The 21130-nt window shown below is 41.2% G+C and overlaps 1 protein-coding gene and 1 pseudogene across 2 annotated transcripts in view; both read left to right on the forward strand.

Annotated features, from left to right (window-relative positions):
- PALLD (palladin, cytoskeletal associated protein) overlaps positions 1-21130 on the forward strand; it is a 446787-nt gene that overhangs the window by 257935 nt on the left and 167722 nt on the right. The gene's annotated exons all lie outside the window — the stretch shown is intronic.
- LOC105530309 lies at positions 16315-17084 on the forward strand (annotated as a pseudogene).

A 21130-nucleotide genomic window follows, 5' to 3' on the forward strand; every position in this document is an offset into this window, starting at 1 on the left:
GAGAAATCTCCATACTGTTTTTCATAGTGGCTATACTAATTTACATTCCCACCAACAATGTATTAATTTCCCTTTTCTTAGGGGCTGGGAAGGGTTTTTGGAGGAAGATAAAGAGAGCTTGGTCAATAGGTTAAAACATACAGTTAGAAAAAATAAGTTCTAATGTTCATTAGCAGAGTAGGGTGACCGTAGTTAACAGTACGGTGTTGTATATTTCAAAATAGCTAGTAGACAGGATTTGAAATGTTCCCAACGCAGGAATGATAAACACTTGAGCTGATGGATACCCTAAATACCCTGACTTGATCCTTACACATTCTATGCATGTAACAAAATATCATATCCCCCATTAATATGTATGAATACTCGCATCAACTTTTTAAAAGTGCAGACAGGAAAAAGGCCCATTTTGATGATAATATAGAATTTGCAGGCCAGGCGCAGTGACTCAACGCCTGTAATCCCAGCACTTTGGGAGGCAGAGGCGGGGGGATCACGAGGTCAGGAGATAGAGACCATCCTGGCTAACACAGTGAAACCCCGTCTCTACTAAAAATACGCGAGAGGCTGAGGAGGAGAATGGCGTGAACCCGGGAGACAGAGCTTGCAGTGAGCTGAGATCCGGCCACTGCACTCCAGCCTGGGCGACAGAGCGAGACTCCGTCTCAAAAAAAAAAAAGAAGGTGCAGCCCTCTCCATCACACACGTCATAAAGGCAGCACCAGAAGCAAGCCATTGCGCAAGATAAGGGTACCCACTTACTGTGTGAATTTTTGTTTAAGATTTACTTTATTGCTGCTCTAATTAGAATTCTTGTCCTTTTGTTTCTCACTCGTAGCATGTATTTATGTCGTCTCTTCTCTGATTTGAAAGATATCAATGTTTCAGCTTAAAACAGCCTCTGATTTGAAAGTTGCATGGGATGCTCATATAAACAACAGGCAGCATGATAATTCATTGCTTCCTCTTAATTCCCATGTCAGTTGAAACTGGAAAAAAACATGACACATGCCATTTTTAATAGGTAGTTGAGCTTCCTGTATAAAAAAAAAAATCTTATAAATTTTGTAATGCTACTTGGGACATATGTCAATAATCATCACATGGTTTCAAGCACTGGGAAACATCTTAAAAGATGTTTTAAAGGATGAGTTACAAAAGAAGAAAATTAGTCACAAGTTTCTCTATAATTCCTATTTGGTCACTCTGCATTTTCCTTCTGAATGCACTTTTTGGGAAAGTAAACTTACTTCTTCTCTTCAGTGTAATCTGAAATTTTGATACTTTAAAGAGACCTTTGCAGTTTTGAATTTCTAATATAATATTTCCCAATGTATGAAAAACTACATTAAAAATCTAACTGTGGATGCCTGTACTTGGATTGACAAAGAGTTTCATCTCCCAAAATTTCCTCATGCTGTGATTTTTTCTGAGTTGTAATTGACAGATATTAAGTTTCTTAGTCAATCTTGCAGGTGCTTTCAGAATAATTAAGCCTGAGACTACCAGAAAGGACCATTAAAAATTAGAATCAGAGTTGGTGGTATGGAAAGTTCTTTTGAAAGATGGAAAACATTAATTTAAAAGAGTTCAAGAGTTTAAGCCAAAAGAGCCATTCAGGTTATGGCCCAAAAACTCTGTAAGACTCCCACAACTGTACTTCTCTTTGAATAGATTTTCTACTGCCAGTTATATGAAATGGATATAAATCCTCCCATTCCAACAACTCAGGAACTTACTTAAGTGCAGGGTACGATAGCAACTGCAAACAAGTCTAAGAAAACAGGCTGAATGTCATTAAAGTCCTTTGAAAATGTTCTGTGACATCTGTTTTCCATTTTGCTATGCTGTTTAATTAAGTTCAGTGCTGCAGAATCGCAGAAATCTTATTTGCTCAAAATAGTATCTTGAAGGAAGAGACCTTTATTTAATAGAAAAGACTTTGATTAACTTCATCTCAAGTTTTAAATTTTTCCCATTGGCTTCATGATCTATCCCTATGTATGGCTTATTTCCATAAAACTAGATCAAACTCTGGGTGGTGGATCACTCTTATCCAGTTGGTACTGCTGTCATGTTTCAAGGACACCAAAAATGGAAGAAATTACAGAGAATAGTGACAATTCAGAAACTATTCTTATTTGTCTTCATCGCTGTAATATGAGGTGACTGGCTCCTGAGCTAGTGAGGAAGTCCAAGTTCTAGAAAAGATTCCTTCCTGGTGTGTGTGTGTGTGTGTGTGTGTGTGTGTGTGTGTGTGTGTGTGTGTGATCTTTTTGATAAGAATAGTTGTGAAGGCTGGGCATGGTGCTCACGCCTATAATCCCAGCACTTTGGGAGGCAGAGGCAGGAGGATTGCCTGAGGCCAAGGAGTTTGAGACCAGCCTGAGCAGCACAGCAAGACCTCAAGACCATGGCTCTTAAAAAAAAAAAATAGCCGGCATGGTGGCTGATGTCCCAGCTGTAGTCTCAGCTACTCGGGACACTGAGGTGCAGGATCACTTGAGTCCAGGAATTCAAGGCTGCAGTGAGCTATGATCATGCCACTGCACTCCAGTCTAGACAACAGAGTACAATCCTATCTCAAAAACAAAAAACAAACAAAAAAGAGTGGTTGGAGAGAGAGAGAGAGAAGAAAATAAATAGAGCAATTCGTCCTGCAAAGACCTAGAACATGAGTGCCTCTTCTGATGAGGCTCAGCGGTCCTGCAAAGCTCTGTTGGACAAACCTTGAGGAGTAGTCAGCAACATTTTGAAGGGGTGGGAGAGCAAGGGAACCAGTCTTCATTGACGGCTGACTTTATTTTTTGATTTGTCAGAGTACACAAAAGCCCAGTGCCCTGTGACCAGGACAAAAGGGGAAGTGGCTGCATTTTGACATGTCCTGGCTTCGCTAGAGAAAGCCTACTGGCTTCTGACTTCCCAGCGCTGGCAGATCTACTACCTGTGCTCTTGCTGCCCAGCATCTAGGGAGCTTCGCTATTCCAAGTGTTTATGAGGAAGCCATATGGATGGTGCTCAACTGGATTTTTCTACTCAGAGGGTTTTATGGGTTTTAATGTAGAGGTCATGGCTTCTCTGCATCACTGGCAAGTGTTGTCCATCTCTCCATCCTTCTTGAGTTCCATACCCAGCGCGTCTTGAACAAATCCGTCTTTTTTGTCTGACCTAGGCTGCGTCCACTCTCTCAGCTCCTGCTTTTGCGTGTACCTCAGAGGGGAGGTGTTCTTAGCTCTCTGACCTCTGGGTTAATACAGAGGCCAAATTTATCCCAGGGAAGGAATAAGTACATTTGAAATAAGTCACTGAGAGGAGAAGACTGTATGTTTTAAAGCCGGGTTCATTTAAAGTGTTATGATAATATTAAGATGTTCTTTCATTTTCATAGAAGTAATTCATTTGGCTGGAAGGTCAAATGCCTGGTGGTTTGAGGACCTGAACAGTTTCCGCTCCATGAACATACCTGACTCGGGAGTTCTTTTGCTCAAGATACTAATTTAGTAGAACAGTGTTTCACAACTCTGGTAAAAGAAAATCAATAATCAGAATTTTTTAGTAGTTTTCAGATCTAGTTGGTTGCACAGGTCCGCTGAAATGATGGGTGTATTTGCATTTAGTGGCAATCATATTCACTATGTTAACCATACATATGCTAATCATAAGCTCTGGTTGAAAGTTACATATTTTCTGTTTAGCACCAAATGAGGAAAGAATTTTAGTAATTTTTTGAATGCAGTTGGATTTCCTTCAGACTACAAAGAATGCCTTGGCGATCTCACTCCCTCCTTTTGATTTTCGATGATTCAGGTCATCTGGACTCCTGGCCTTCCTCCTGCTATTTTCTTCTGTAATCTCCATTTGCCCTACCAACTCTTACTGTCTTTTAGTTTAAATGCCATTCTCCGCCTTCCAGGAGTTATAGACTAGAATGGATTCCCTTCTGTGTCCTCCCCGGCAATAGAGCTTTCCCCCGTGATAACTCCCGTGCAATTACTCTCTCAGGGTTCTCTGACACCAGAGATTGTGTGACGTCTTGTTCTTTACCTTGCCCCAGCCCCTGCCCTGGTGCTTGGCACATAATCTACACTCAATAAATGTTTGTTTAATGGGTGGATTGAATTCATTGTCACACTAAGTGACATCCATTTGGATGTTTGATTACACCATGAGGCTATCATATTCTGAAGGAACATGATATCTGTGAAGATATCAATCATGGTTTAATCCCCAGCAATTAGCACAGTGTCTAAGACAGAAACTTAATATGGTTCAACTACTTTCGAGATTTTTTTTAATGGGGACACTACAGATTTCAATAAAAGACATTAATGATGATGTTTCCTGTCCTATCACTAGGCAGTTCTATGAAAAGGCACTCCTTTTTTCAAAGTTCCACTCAACTTATAATGTAAGATTTGATGGGTTTGTTCAGTTCCTACTAAGTGAGCAGTACCATGATTTTAGGTCTGTAAGTGGCTTAAAGTTAAACTTAGATTTTTGGTTGGTGATGCTCCCCCTGGTCTCTGTTATAGATGAACAGTTTAAATGAGGTTGCTGACTGGGTCTTTTAACTTGATGTCTTTGTTTATCTTCTGCTTGTTTTGTTTGGTCAGGTCTGGCACAGAGCCTAAAAATAAGAGCTTGCTTGCAGTTTGACTTTCACTGTGATTCAGTTTTGCAATCTTTTAAAAACATCCTTCAGAAGACCGCCATACATCTATCTGTGGACATCTCCCAGATTTTCCAAAACAAGCACAAGATAAATAAGGGGAATTTGGAAATTTCCAGATTTTTAACAGATGGGAATTTGCTTCCACTGTCTGAGAAATCTTTGCCATAGATAGAGGGGAATCCCAGAAAAAAAAAAAAAAAAATCTAAGTCTGAAAGCTCCACAGAGTTCTCTGCCTTTGACTTCCCTGAAAAAGGGGTGTAGGGAGAGCAAACAGATGCCAGAAGCCAGTCAAGTCCTGTCCTCATGAAAGCTCTCAGCCCAGAGGACAACACTCTGGGACAGTCACAATATATAGGATATAGTCAAATATCCTATTCAGTCATGGGATATTTCCCTCTCCAAATAACCGAGGAGAGAGCCTAACCTCTGGGGTGAGCATGGTCTATAAAGTGTGAGAATCCTGCCTGTCCAGGAAGAGAGTGCTGCTAACAGATGACTCCCTGGGGGCCCCCTTTGTTCTCTGCTTCTGTTTGTGTTGAGTCAGCTTGCTTAGGAATATAGATCAGTGAGACTAAAGTATCTCTGTTGGGCCAGTTCTTTCTTCTCTGTACCATGGTCAGTCTACAGGGTGCCTGCACACCCTCCGCAGCCTTGAGGTCACAGACTTACTCTCTGTGTCTCCAGGCTATAGAGCAGAACAAAACAGAGCCAAGACAAGGTGTCAGGAAAAACAGAACTCCAGTCTCATGGTCTTCCAACAGGGCATCAAAGGGTTTCTAAAATTTAAAGCCTAAGGGAACCTCAGAGGTCACCTGGTCCAACCCTTCTGTTATTTTAGGAGGGCAAGAGGCGTTAAGTGATTCAGAAGACGTGGTCTAGTGGCGGCAAAGAGGACAATTCAGACAGTCCCCAACTTACAATGATTCAACTTATGATGTTTCAACTTTATGATGGAGTGAAAGTGATACGTATTTAGTAGAAACTGTATTTCAAGTATAACCATTCTGTTTTTCACTTTCAGTACAGGATTTAATAAATTACATGAGATATTCAACACTTTATTATAAAGTATGCTTTGTGTTAGATGAGTTTGTCCAACTGTAGGCTAATGTAAGTGTTCTGAGCACATTAAAGGTAGACTGAGCTTTGATGTTCGGTAGGTTAGGTATATCAGATGCATTCTCAATTTATGATATTTTCAACTTACAATGAGTTTATTGGGCCATAACCCCACTCTAAGTCAAGGAGCATCTGTATAGGCTTTGGGGTTAAGCATCAGCTGGAATCTTGACTCTACCTCTTTAGTTCAGCTATGACCTTGGATAAGTCACTTAGCTAACTCTTTAAGCTTTAGCTTTATTGATAAAAAAAAGTAATAACAGTACCATAGGACTGTTAAGATGATTACATTAGAGAAAATTCATGTAAGGCACATAGCCTAACGCATGGCACTCAATAAGTACCTAAAAATTAATAGCAACTATTCATCATTCTCATGATCACCAAAGCCAGAGTCTGGGACCCAAGCCTCCTAGCTCAGCATTCCTCTTACAACAGCCCTTTGAATCACCTTCATATGTTGTTAATACTTCACTGGGTACCCCAATCCAAATTAGCTTAAGTACAGACTGTGGTGACATCATTAGTTAGAGACTGTGAGATACTGGGGGGAAAATAATATTCATTTTCTTAAAAAGGGGATGTAACATGTTATGTTTTTCCTTCTTTAACTGGAATGGTTAGGGATGTAACACTTTGAAAGAGAATATTGTGCATCACAGTAATATAGGTAATTTAAATTGATTTTGTATTTTGTTTATGTATGGTTGCAATCCTATGAGAGTTCAATGGTATTTTCTTTTTACAACACATGCTAGTGTGTTAGGAAGTATGTGTTAAGAGTTCTCTCCTATTTATTATTCTCATTACTTTCCCATTCCAGTATAGACACCATAAACTCCTAAAATTAAGTATATTCTGCTTAAAGAACTCCAAGTGACCATTTTGGTGTGAAAACTGCCTGCACTATTTTGGATCTAAATGATCCAAACTAATGGGTGAGCTTTGGGTGCTTGAGGACTTTATGCAGGAGAAAAGAGGAGGGCTGGATAAAACTTTTCCAACTTTAAAATAAAAATTATTTTCTGTATGTGCATTAAATGTATCTGCTATATGTACTCAAGAATGTTGAGTCTGCTCCCTCAAATTTATTCATTAAGTTTTGCTACATCATCACTACACAAAAGTCGTGAAATCATGGGTCCAAAATAAAATCAGATTTGAGCTCCACTTTATTTTGGCCTATACAATGTCCCTGTTCTTACCACTTTTTCTCTTCTTTCACCAGCTTGAATCAGAATCTCTAGTTCAACATTATTTCCTTTTTTTCCCTCCCCCACTTAAACATAAAATATAGATATGTGAATTCTGAAAAGCCTGCCTGGATAATCGGCTTACCCTCATTCAACTATTCTCCTCCTCAAGAGGAGGGATTTGAAACCTTGAAACCTGAGGCAGAAAACCCATGTGACACAGAACATGAGTCCTTATATGTAAGGACTGTCTTACTCATCCCTGTGTCTCTGGAGCTAGGACAGTCCTTAGCGCATAGTACATTTGAACAAATGTTGGAGTGAATAACAAGCCCTTTCTCCATTCTGGTCAACTTAGGAGTATTGTACCGATTTTCTTCCCAGGGCAGAAAAAAATTATGAACCATGGTTCTTGTGAAAGTCATTATTTTTAATTGCCCAGACATTCACTCACAGAACTAGAAACATAAACAAACTGATACATCAAGGGACCAAGAGGTATACATGATAATAACCTAGAAATATTTAAAGTTGTAAAGATCCTGCTTAGAAGAGGGAAGTCATCAAAAGGGGTTGAGATAGTAGTTGAATGGCTGAGAAGACATTAATGAAAATGACATAGGAGTATGATCTAAGTAAAGGTACTTGACATTTTTCCAAGTGAAATAACTGCGTGATCAGATAATCATACATAAGTTGGAGATGTATCCAGAGAAATTTATACCTGAAAGGCAACCATAAAGTACCAGAGCTAAAATAGTTCATCTCATGGAGACATCAGAGCTAAGATCTGAAATGATACCTGTTTCTGATTACGTTGGATTCTATTTACTACACATTTTTTAGTGTATAGATAGAAAAGGGTACACAATAGGTACCTAAAGCAGATAGCTGTAATTACTACTATTTATCTTTTGTGCTCTGAGATTTCTCATACTGTATTGGTGCTACATTCTAATCAGCTGCATAAATGGGTAAATCACTTGCTACCACAGAGGAATGTGGGAGAAGACAGCATGTCTAGGACACTACCCTGAGGCTGAGGCAGTAGACAAGGAAGTCCAGCCTGCAGGCTAAGAGTCAGTTTTCACTCCTGTGGGAAAAGCATGCCCAGCTCTCAGCAAAAGCATAGAAATCAAGAGAGAACAGTAAAGGCAAACAGGATATGTAGCCTAGTTCCAATTGAAGGTATTATTCCTAACAGTGAAAAATGTCAATATAACTATTTCCAGAGTTAAAACTTCAGACACATACTATGACAATGAGACAGTATATTTGAAATTACAGATGTCCAAGGAAATTCAGGCTATATGGTTACCATATGTAGAGAAGACAGGGAAATTTCATTGTGTGTAGAGAAAGAGACCCAAGACTTCATTCCCTAAAGCCATGGGATATGGAGTTAGGGGGACCTGCCAGTCGCCTTGTCAGTTCACTTCATTTTACAAAGAAAGTTCCTAATCTCAAGGAAGCCAAGTAACTTTCCCAACCTAAACTTGAGCTTCGCATTAAGAGAGTTTTAGACACAGATTACTAACATCTTGTGGTTGAAATACTGTAAATAGCTTCAAGGAATCCAACATTTTGAGCAATTATAACTCCTAGAATGAGAATAATTACTTTTACCATAGATATTTTGCCCGTTTTATAGTTGTATTCCAAAGTCTTTACTCCCAAGTCAAACTCAAATATCAGGAAAAGTCAGATCCTTTTTCTTATCAATTCCCACTTCACGTTCCCCATTGTGTTCAGCTTTCTGAATTTATTTGTAATAATTTGTTCAGAAGAGAGAAAGATGGATAATGGATGGATGAACAGGAGAAAATGTTAGCATCATATTGACACAAAGGTTTCAGTATTCTAAATAACCAAATATTTGAAAAATATATCTTGTAATCCTTTTGCCCTAGAGATGTAAATTGACACAAAAATGTTTATAAAACAAATTGGTAGAGATCAATGGGTCTCAAAATGTGGTCCTCCAAACCAGCAGCATTAGCATCAGCTAGGAATTTGTGGGAAATGCAGATGTTCAGTCTCACCCCAAATCAGTTGAACCAGAAACTCTGGGGTGGGACCTGGCAATCAGTATGTGTTTAAACAAGCCCACCACGTGGATTCTAACCACTGGTATGGACAAATCATCCAGATAAGCATAACTAGATTATTAAATGACAGGTCTATGTAATATAGGGGTGAATATATCAAATCCTTTGGTAGAAAAAAAGCTTGGTCAACTTCTGTGGTGTATTCATTTCCTGTTCTGTATAACAAATTACCATGAATTTAGTGGCTTAAAACACCCCACATTTAATAAGCTTCATAAGTTCCTGTGGATCAGGAGTCCAAGCACAGGTTAGCTGGGTCCTCTGCTTTGGGTCTCACAAGGCTGCAATCAAGGTGTCACTCAGGCTGTATTCTCATCTGGAGGCTCGACTGGGGAAGAATGGTCTTCCAAGCTCCTTTAGGTTATTAGTAGAGTGCATTTCCTTGTGGTTATATGACTGGGCCTTTGTTTCTTACTGGCCATTTAATGGAGGCTGCCCTCAGTTCCTAGAGGCCACTCCAGTTCTCTGCCATGTGGCCCTCTCCAGAGGCAGTTCACAGTGTAGCAATTTGCTGCTTCTTCAAGGCTTTCAAGGCCGGCAGGAGTTTCTCTCTAGTCTGCTAAGATGGTGTCATATATGTCATATAATCATGGGAGTGACCTTCCATCACCTTTACCCCGCGACAGAGTTTGGATGTATGTCCCCGCCAAATCTCATGTTGAAATGTAATACCCGGTGTTGGAGGTGGGGCCTTTTAGAGATGCTTGGGGCAGGAGGGCAGATCCCTCATGGCTTAGTGAGTGAGTTCTCATTAAAAGTGTGTGGCACTTCCCTGCCACTCTCTCATTCTTGCTTCTGCTCTCACCATGTGACCTGCCTGCTCCTGCTTCACCTTCCACCATGAGTAAAAGCTTCCTGAGGTCTCCTCAGAAGCTGAGCAGATGCTGGTGCCATGCCTGTACATGCTGCAGAAACATGAGACAAATAAAACTGTTTTCTTTATAAATTACCCAGTCTCAGGTAGTCCTTTATAGAAACACAAGAATGGCCTAATACACTACATAATGTAACTAATTGAGTGAGTGCCTCCCCATCACCTTTTTTAAAAAAAAATAATAATAATAATTGGTCAAGAGCGGTGGCTCACGCCTGTAATCCCAACACTTTGGGAGGCCGAGGCAGGTGGATCACCTAAGGCCAGAAGTTCAAGACTAGCCTGGCCAATATGGCAAAACCCCGTTTCTTCTAAAAATACAAAAATTAGCTGGGCATTGTGGGCACCTGTAATCCCAGATACTCAGGAGACTACGGCAGGAGGGTCACTTGAACCTGAGAGGCAGAGGTTGCAGTGAGCTGAGATCACACCATTGCACTCTAGCCTGGGCAACAAGACTGAAACTCTGTCTCAGTAATAGTAATAATGATAATTTCTACCTTTATTTTAGATTCAGGAGGTGCGTGTGCAGATTTGTTACATGGGGGTATTGTGTGATGCTGAGGTTTGGATTACAAATGATTCTGTCACCCAGGTAGTAACCATGGTACCCCAATAGGTAGTTTTTCAGTCCTTGCCCCCTCCCTCCCTCCCCTCTCCTCTCTCATAGACCCCAGTGTCTGTTGTTGCCACCTTTATGTCCATGTGTACCCAGTGCTTGGTTTCCACTTTTTTTTTTTTTTCAAGATGAAGTCTCGCTCTGTCACCCAGGCTGGAGTGCAGTGGCATTATCTCTGCTCACTGCAATCTCTACCTTCCAGGTCCAAGCAATTCTCCCTGCCTCAGCCTTCTGAGTAACTGGGATTACAGGCACCTGCTACCACACCCAGCTAATTTTTGTATTTTTATAGAGACAGGGTTTCACCATGTTGGCCAGTCTGGTCTCGAACTCCTTACCTCAGGTGATTCACCCACCTCACCTTCCCAAAGTGCTGGGATTACAGGCCAGAGCCACCGCGCCTGGCGAGTTTCCACTTATAAGTGAGAACATATGGCACTTGGTTTTCTATGCCTGTATTAATTTGCTTAGGATAATGGCCTCCAGCCATATCCATGTTGTTGCAAAGGATAAAATGTTGTTCTTTTTTATGGCTGCATAGTATCTCATGATGTGTATGTGCCACATTTTCCTGTCACCTTTATATTCTGTTGCTTAAAAACAAGTCACAGGTTCTGTCTACACTGAAGGCCAGGGGATTATACAGAGGTTTGACTTGTGGTTTAGGGTATGTCCACCATGTTGCAGAAATTACATATGTATATATTTTTAACAAAATTGACCACTATTTAGTGTGCTTTTTCTTTGTATATGAAGCACTTTTGAAAAAAAGTCACTGTCTACAGTATTAGTTAGCAAGTTGAAGTCAAAGACAGATTTTTCTTCCAATTGCAAGAAAAATGCAGTGGAAGAAAAAAGTTATCCTGCTCAGCTGGGTTTGACAGAAACACTATTCCTATGGCCTGCCGTCCCCATCCCCTAGTAATGCCTTAAGGCCCTTCTCACATATCTTCTCCGGAAAGACTTTCCTAATACTTCTAACTGGGAGCGTTCTCCATTTTAGTGCCCACGTGTTATTACATTACTTCCGGTTTACTTTACCATTATTTGGATAGATGATTTGTCTCTCTGTCTGTACAGTAACTGAAGGTAACAGAAACTCAGCAAATAGATGTTACATTCATGAGATCACATATTTTATGTGTGTGTATGTATATGTGTATACATATATATATATATATATTTTTTTTTTAATTTTCTTTTTGAGATGGAGTTTCGCTATTGCTGCCCAGGCTGGAGTGTAATGGCACAATCTTGGCTCACCACAACCTCCACCTCCCAGGTTCAAGCGATTCTCCTGCCTCAGCCTCCTGAGTAGCTGGGATTATAGGCATGCGCCACCACGCCTGGTGAATTTTGTATTTTTAGTAGTGACAGGCTTTCTCCATGTTGGTCAGGCTGGTCTCAAACTCCTGACCTCAGGTGATCCGCCTGCCTCAGCCTCCCAAAGTGCTGGGATTGCAAGTGTGAGCCACCGCACCCAGTCCACATACTATATTTTTGAAGCCTCTCAGGCAGTATAATATATGCTAACATAAGATTTGATGAATTATAAAAGCAGTTAATTTTAGGTATTGAGGCATACTAAAATCTATCCAGTGTAGATTATCACACTGGGAGAGCAATAGCTTGTCATAGCAGCTTTGCAATCAGATATCCCTGAGATCCATTCCTGACATCTCCAGTTAATGGCCGTGTGACCCAGAGCAAGAAACTTAATGTCGCTAAATCTCACTCTCCTTAATAGAGTCATTACTTAATAAATACCAAGCTGTTCTTAATATCAACTTGGAAGCATGAACATATCTTAACACAGTTCACACCAGGGCAGGGACTCCACAGTTTAACCTCATCTCCAGGAGGTTAGCATGCACATGTATCATGTTCATTCAGTAGGACAGTAACCTGCTAGCAAATGTAGACTAAATAAACACTGGATCATTCCTACAGTTATTTATAAATAGTCTCCATCTTTGATTGTGATTTTAGTGATTAGAACACTAGAAAAAGAGTGGGTGGAGGGACAGGACAAAGGAATTCCGTTTTAATCAGTAGCGTGAGAAGGCTGGTCATTTTCACAAAACCAAGGGAGATGAAATAAGATTGTCCTAAACACTGTTCTCAGGATTACACAGAACATGAAAGGCTGTTTCGAGTGAGTCAGAGCTGGGATGTTATGACAGATCTGGGCTCTGTCGAACACTCAGTCCCCCTTGCCAAATGTAGGAATTCACAAGATCAGGCTCAAACTTAAAAGTCAATTTCTTGTAGGCTGGGCACTCACGGCTGTAATCCCAGCACTTTGGGAGACCGAGGCAGGTGGATTGCTTGAGCACAGGAATTCAAGACCAGCCTGAGCAACATGGCACAACTCTGTTTCTACAAAAAAAATCCAAAAATTAGCTGGGCTTGGTGGCATGTACCTGTAGTCCCAGCTACTCAGGAGGCTAAGGTGGGAGGATCACTTGAGCCCAGGAGGCTGAGGTTGCAGTGAGCAGAGGTCACGCCACTGCAGTCCAGCCTGAGGGAGACCCCACCTTAAAAAAAAAAAAAAAAGTCTATTTCTCAACTACCATGCTAGAGTTATTTTCATTCCTTGCAGTCATCAAATCAGTTCCCATAACTTTCTTGATAAAAGGCAGATGTTGCCTTTCCATAGAATAGAGATAGTTATCTTGCCCAAGGTGTTTATGCAAGGGTGCGGGTACTAAGATCATTCTAGATTTGTGCCTTTTTAAAAAGTCTGTTGTACAGTTCTGTGTTCTGAGATTAGGTGGCATTGTGATTTCTTTTTAAATTTCTTACTCTGTTTCTACAGAGAATATTTACACACTTCTGAATGGTTCCTGATAACTATTCCATTCATATTCCATTCATATGATATAGATAGCATTGGCATCTATATACTTTGAAAAGATGGTAGTAATTTTTCTTTTTTGCCATTTATATCTACTGGTGACCTCCATAACTTGAAGCTACTTTTTAGTGACCACAAAACTTGTTCAAATTCCCAATGTATATTGATTATTTTTTCCAGTATCTAAAATCTGTTAAAACTTATAGTATAAATAATTAGAAAATAACTTTGAGGAGAAATTTAGAGAGTGAAAAGAGTAAGAGAGAAGAGAAAGAAGAGGAGGAGAAGAAAGAGGAAGCAGCCTAGACTTGTGACTGAAGCTTTTACATGGGGTGAAAAAACGCTAAACTATATTAAGAGTACATTTATGAGACTATGGCAACGCGAACAAGCAAGAGAAAGGATTTCGACAAATCTCAGTTGACATTATGAAAACTCTCATTGCTTATCCTTGGAGGAAATATAGCAACCACCCGACTACTCAAAAGCAGCTAATGCTAGAGAAGACTCTCCCCTCTTAATATCAATAAACTAATCCCCACCTTACATGCCATTTAAGTACAAGGAGAAAGTAGGGAGGTATGTAGGCTTGTAGTTCTTTTAACATTTGAGAACCCATTTTGGCCCCAAGTTCAGATACTTCAACATTTCTGTCACTAACCTTCTTCCCTCCCTCCTTCTCCTGCTTCCTGACCCCCAAAACCCTCCCCTTTGTCTTTCTCTCTCTCTCCCCACCCCTACCCTCTCCTCCTCTTCCCTTGCTTCTGAGTTGGGAAGGATTTGAGAAGAAAGAACCCATACCAACTCCGCCCTAGCCAGCATTCAAGATGGCCCCAGGAACCTTGTCTCCTGGTATGCATGCTTTTTCTGTAGTCTCCTCCCATATGGACTCAGAGTTAGTCTTTCTGTATAACTCACAGGGTGTAGTGGGGGTGACAGTGTGTCACTTCCAAGGCTGGGTTAAAAAAAATGGACAGTGGCTTCCTACTTGTGCCCTCTCTGTCAGCTTCCATTTTGGGAGGATGCTCGCTCATCCTGTGTAGAGGTCCATGTGGATAGGGACTGGGGCCTCCCAATGATGACCAGCACCAACTTGCCAGCCGTGTGACCGAACCACCTTGACAATGGATCCTTCAGCTACAGTCAAGCCTTTAGCTGACTGTGGCCTTGGTCAACATCTTGACTGCAAACTCATGAGAGAGACAGGGCCAGACCCTCTGCTAGACCACTGCCAAATTCTCGCCTCAGAGAAACCATAAGAGACAGTTAATGCTTATTGTTGTTCTAAGCCAATACATTTTGAGGTAATGTGTTATGCAACAAGTACATTCTATACAATAGGTATGCAATAGTATACAATAATACAAATACTTTAAAAGAAAAGTCAGAAATCTAAGGATAAAACATTCAGAACTTTTTAAATAAGAATATTATCTCCCTTGAGTATTTAGAGCCTCTAGTAATTGTCCTTGTATAATTTGAAGAAGGATGCAAACTTTCCTTCTTTGCTATTTAGAGAAAATGTGTAACAAAACCTATAAGAAATCACTGCCAATCTATACTTCAGAAGCCGCATCTCCTGCTAACATTTTTGGCAAAATATCAGTGCTCTCACATTGTGTGTGTTTAAAGTTTTAGTCATCCTTACTTAGTTAAGATGATTATATATGAATATACCTTTTAGTTAACTTCATTTTGGCACATGGTTTATTTCATGCCTAGGGTAATGATTGATGTTCATTCAAATGAGCTGATGTGCATGCAAGTTCCTCAGTGCCATACACTAAAATTGCTATTGGCGTCTTCCAGAACAAAACTGAGATAGGATCATAATTGTGGATTTTCAAATATTACTTTTCAAATACTATTGCATTATGCTGACTATTATTTTCCATTCTGGTGCTTCCTAAGCTCATTACATGGTGATGATTTGTATATGGGAACAATCTGAAGAAAAACCGTTGTGCGATTTTAGATAAAATCAGGATTCAACCAAGATATGGAATATCTCAAAGTAAAATGTGCTATTCCCATCTCACTGACTCGCTCCCATCTTTCTGTTCAGTGTTTGCCTCCAAGTCCTTAAACATTCATTCAATACACACTATACAGATGTTCAAAGAATGCCTAGTGTACATGGCTTAGTGCTCAACTGTGCTAAGTATTATTCCACACATAGGGATAGAACAAGGAATACGACAAACAAAGGTTCTGCCCTCATGAAGTTGACGTTTTAGTCTGGGAGACAGTTAATAGGAAAACAAGTATAAAAAAATATAATGTGGGATATTGTTAAGTACTAAAAAGAAAAGAGCAGGGTAGAGGGTTAGACAAGGGCCACAAAGTTGAGGAATCTAATTTAGATGGAGGATCGTGGGAGTAAAATATAGACAGGGACTTGAATTATATAAAAGAGCAAACCATACAGAGATCTGGGGGAGAACATTTCTAACAGGGAAAGATCACGTTTTTAAGTCCTTAGTGAACAGAAGCTTGATATGTGGGAGCCTAAGAGTAAGAGATGAGAGAGGCTGTCAGAGTGCATAGGAAGTGATGGCAAAGGGGGATACAGTAGAAGGTGAGATTGGAGAAATAAACAGGAAACTTGCAAGCCAGGGTGAGGACTTTGATGTCTATTCAATGTATGATGAGAAGCCACAAGAAAATTCCAAGCAAGGAAGTTATATGATCTAATTTAATTTTTTAAATAGCACACTGGCAGCTGCATGAAGAATAGTCTGGAGGTAGCGAGAAAGCCAGCAACACCCCTTGATGTGTTATTATAGTTCAGTCCAGAAACCATGGTGGCTTGTGGGGTGGAAGTAGTTAGTGGAGGCAATAAGAAGTGATGGGAGCTGCATCTGCTGCAGAATGAAGGCTATTCTCAGTGATCAGACTGTCCACATTCCAGAAAATGTCAACACCACTCTGAAGGGACACAGTTATTGTGAAAGGCCCCAAAGGAGCCCTGCAGAGGGACTTCAGTCACGTCAGTATAGAACTCGGGCTCCTTGGAAAGAAAAAACAGAGGCTCCGGATTGACAAATGCTGAGAAGACAGGAATTGGCTGCCGTGCATGCTCTCTGTAGTCATGCACAGAAGATGATCAAGGGCATTACACTGGGCATCTGTGACAAGATGAGGTCTCTGTGCACTCACTTCCCCATCAATGTCATTATGCAGGAGAATGGCTGTATTGTAGACGTTAGAACTTTCTTGAGCGAAAAATATATCTGCAGGGTTCGGGTGAGCCCAGGTATTGCTTGTTCAGTATCCCAAGCCCAGAAAGATGAGTTCATCCTTAAAGGAAATGACATTGAACTGGTTTCAAATTCAGCTGCTTTGACTCAGCAAGCCACAACAGCTAAAAACCAGGATATCAGAACATTTTTGGATGGTATCTATGTCTCTGAAAAAGGGACAGACTGATGAGTAAGATCTAAGAGTTGTACAGCTACAGAAACAAGATGTCGGATAATTCCTAAGACCTATTTATGATATTTTAATAATAAAAGACAGCTATTGACAAATAAAGAAGTGATGGGGATTCAAGACATGAACGATGGGATTTTCTGATGGCTAGCACTCAGGATGTAAGGGAAAGAAAAGGATTGAGGGTAACTATTGAGTTTTGGTCTAAGAACTGCGTGAAAGGTGGTATTATTTATGGATGTGGTGAACGGTCAAGGAGGAGCAATTTGGGAGGTGGGAGAGAACCAAGAGATCTGTGGCCAGGTTAAGTTTGAGGTGTGTTTATAGATTTCCATATAGGAATATCAAGTAGGCAGCTCAAAATACAAATCACAAAGATGTTGGACTCAAGATATAAACTTGAGAGTCACCACAGGAGAAATAGTGTTTAAGGCCATGAGACTATTTGCTGTCTCTTAAGGGAGTGAATGTAAATAGAAGTTCTAAGAATTGGCCTTGAAGCACTGTAGCATTAGAGGCTGAAGGTGAAAAGGGGTACCCCGTAAGATGGAAAGCCCAGAAGAGTTTCCAGATGAGGATGATGTTTCAGGAAGAAAAGAAATGAGTGATTCATTCTATCAATGCTGCAGAGTGTCCAAAACAAATGAGGACTGAGAATAATCTTTTGAATTGGACAAGACGAGGTCCTGGTTGACATGCCAGGAAGGGGCGGAGACAGCAACCTGAGTGAAGTGTGTTGAAAGAAGGAAAGGTAGGAAAGTAGACACCATAAAATACAAACAGATCTTTCAAGGAATTAGCTGTGAGGACAAACAGAAAACTGATACAGTACCTGGCTGGAAAAGTTTATTTCCTCAGATTTCTTATCTACAAGGTGAAAAATTTTAGATAACTTCTAAATCCCAATGTATTACGTTGCCAAGTCGAAAAAGCATCCTAGGGTGAATGCCTGAAAGGCTAAATTGTCAAAAAGAATCATTACTCAGGTTATTGCTGCCCTAAATATGATGGTGTCATTACTGACTAGGGAGGTTGCTAGTATCATTTGTATTGGATGCCCATGTAATGATTTGAGGTAATAATGGAAATGTTAAGAAATAATTTGAATCTTCTATTATGAGAACAACTTCCATTTATTAATTTACTTATAGCCATTTCTGTGATTCAAATGAGCATCATGATTATTTTCTGACAGAAAGAAGTAAATCTCAGGACAGTTCCATGTCCATCTGTAATTAGACCTCATGGCCAAAGGGCCATGACGGTGAGATATGTGACACATCACCTCTGGGCTGCTGTAGCTGTTGGCAGCAGTGATGACTAAGTAAAAATGACAATGGCAGTAGTAACAGATATCATCATACCACTTTAGAATTTACAAAGCCTTTTCATAAAAATTAACATATTTAGGCCGGGTGTGGTGGCTCACGCCTGTAGTCCCAGCACTTTGGGAGGCCGAGGCAGGAGATTACCTGCGATCAGGAGTTCGAGACCAGCCTAACCAACGTGGCAAAACCCATCTCTGCTAAAAATACAAAAATTAGCCGGGCGTGGTGGCACATGCCTGTGATCCCAGCTACTTGGGAGGCTGAGGCAGGAGAGTCACTTGAACCTGGGAGCTGGAGGTTGCAGCAAGCTGAGGTCACACGACTGCACTCCATCCCGGGCGACAGAGCGAGACTCCATCTCAAAATAATAACAACATATTTAATCATAGGGACCATTTAAAATGCTCTTTCGTTTATATTAAATTAGTTCTCCAATTCTGACAGTTTGAGCATAGTTGGCTCAGCTATCCTGATGGCTCCTTTCTGCTATTTTTTTTTTTTGAATGTTTACAACTCATCTTTTCAAGCTCAAGAGCTGTTGCTTTGAAGAGGATTTGAATAAGCATCTCAAACTGTTGGCTCAGCTATTGATCCAACTCAAATTTCCAAAGCTGCTACCAGAATGCTTTTCCCGTACAGATCCAAAATGAATGTGAAATGCTGCCTGTCCTCTTTCTCCTGTCTTCCTTTCAGTGACTCCACTTTCTCTACAGCGGCCCTCCGCATCAGGCAGCCTTTCTAAAGAACCCACTGCTTTGGTGTGCGTGTTCCACACGTTGCATTCAGAAGGCACATCCATGCATCTCAGGCGTGTAGGTTCTTCAGCATGAATCATGCAAACTTGGTGAACCATAAACTTCTCCCCGTGGATATGAGTTTGTTGGTATTTTAGTCTGCTTGGAAACAGTCTGAGAAACATTAAACCCAGCTTTTTTGAGGTTAGTCCAAATTATTTTTTTAGACTAGAGAAAAAAAAATATTATGTCTCCTAAGGAAACTTGTAACCACGAACAGTAAATTTTAAATGTTTTAAAAATTTTTTCCCTCCCACATCCCCCACTTGCGCATAGTTGAAATCCCTAGTTTCTCTCACCAAAAAATACTACATGCTAGACTCACACATCAATGGGCTGGGCCTGTGCAAATGGATTTCTTAGATTAAAAGTATAAAAACAAGGCCAGGCACAGTGGCTCATGCCTGTAATCCCAGCACTTTGGGAGACCAAGACGGATGGATCACCTGAGGTCAGGAGTTCTGAGACCAGCCTGGCCAACATGGTGAAACCCTATATCTACTAAAAATACAAAAAAAAATTAGCGAGGCATGGTAGCGGGCCTACATGCCTGTAATCCCAGCTACTCAGGAGGCTGAGGCAGGAGAATCGCTTGATCCTGGGAGGCAGAGGTTGCAGTGAGCCGAGATCGTGCCACTGCACTCCAGCCTGGGTGACAAGAGTGAGACTCCATCTCAAAAAAAAAAAAAAAAAAAAGTATAGAAACAATATATACTTCATTATACTGACCCCACCAATCTTATCCTTTCTCCGCTTCTCCAGTTCAATCATCCCCTAAGTATTCGTGTATAGTAGGATTCTAAGATGCACAGTACCATTCACATGCAGAAAAGCACCTTTATTTATAATATATGAACTCAACTTGCTCTACTTGGCAGAACAGTACCTAGGCCTCACTCACCTATTCAAGGAAACTGAGTCACTTCTTGTTTCAAACCACACTTCTTCCAGGTTAACTCAATCTCTGTAGCATTTACCATACTCAGCCTCAAAGGACCCCACCCATCCATCCTTTCTTTGTTCGAACCTTTGGGGAGAGAGGAACCTGTGAGAAGAAGAAAACCACAGGGAAATAAGACTTTGAGTTTTGAGAAGAATAAGAGAGCATTATAAAGGGATAAAACCTAAAAACATGGCTCATTAGGAAAGAGTGACGAAAATTCTAATCCTGTGCAGGTCCAGGATCATGAGGGAAGCAAAAAGAATGCCACTGACACTAGGATAGACTATTTCCTGCTGGGCACGGTGGCTCGCGCCTGTAATCCCAGCACTTTGGGAGGTGGAGGCAGTGGATTGCTTAAGCCTAGGAGTTCAAGACCAGCCTGGCCAACATGGTGAAACCCCATCTTTACTAAAAATACAAAAATTAGCCAGGTGTGGTGGTGCACACCTGTAATCCCAGCTACTGGGGAGGCTGAAGCATGAGAATCGCTGGAACCCAGGGGGGAGAGGTTGTAGTGAGCTGAGATGGCACCACTGCACTCCAGCCTGAGTGACAGAGACTGTCTAAAAAAAAAGAAAAAGAAAAAAGAGAAAAAGAAAGCTAGGCCGGGCGCGGTGGCTCAAGCCTGTAATCCCAGCACTTTGGGAGGCCGAGACGGGCGGATCACGAGGTCAGGAGATCGAGACCATCCTGGCTAACACGGTGAAACCCCGTCTCTACTAAAAAAATACAAAAAACTAGCCGGGCGAGGTGGCGGGCGCCTGTAGTCTCAGCTACTCGGGAGGCTGAGGCAGGAGAATGGCGTGAACCCGGGAGGCGGAGCTTGCAGTGAGCTGAGATCCGGCCACTGCACTCCAGCCTGGGCGACAGAGCGAGACTCCGTCTCAAAAAAAAAAAAAAAAGAAAAAGAAAAAGAAAGCTATGTGCTGTCACAACTGCAAGGCATGAGGCCTCTCTCCCTCCCTGGTGTTTCCACGTGGCACTTCCCCCTGTGTTTGACATGTCAGCCTCTGTCCTCATTGCAAATCTCCTCTGCCTACAAGCCTCAGACTCTGCCCTCCTCATCTTGGCTGCAGGGTTGTCAGGTTCTTTGGCCTTCTCATCTCACAGCCACAGGAGCGTTTGGGAACTTGTGATTCTCCCTCGTTCCTGGCTCTGGCAATGGGTGCAGGGGGCCTAAACACAGCCGG

This window comes from Mandrillus leucophaeus, unplaced genomic scaffold, assembly GCF_000951045.1.
Source record: "Mandrillus leucophaeus isolate KB7577 unplaced genomic scaffold, Mleu.le_1.0 Scaffold81, whole genome shotgun sequence".
Classification (NCBI taxonomy): domain Eukaryota; kingdom Metazoa; phylum Chordata; class Mammalia; order Primates; family Cercopithecidae; genus Mandrillus; species Mandrillus leucophaeus.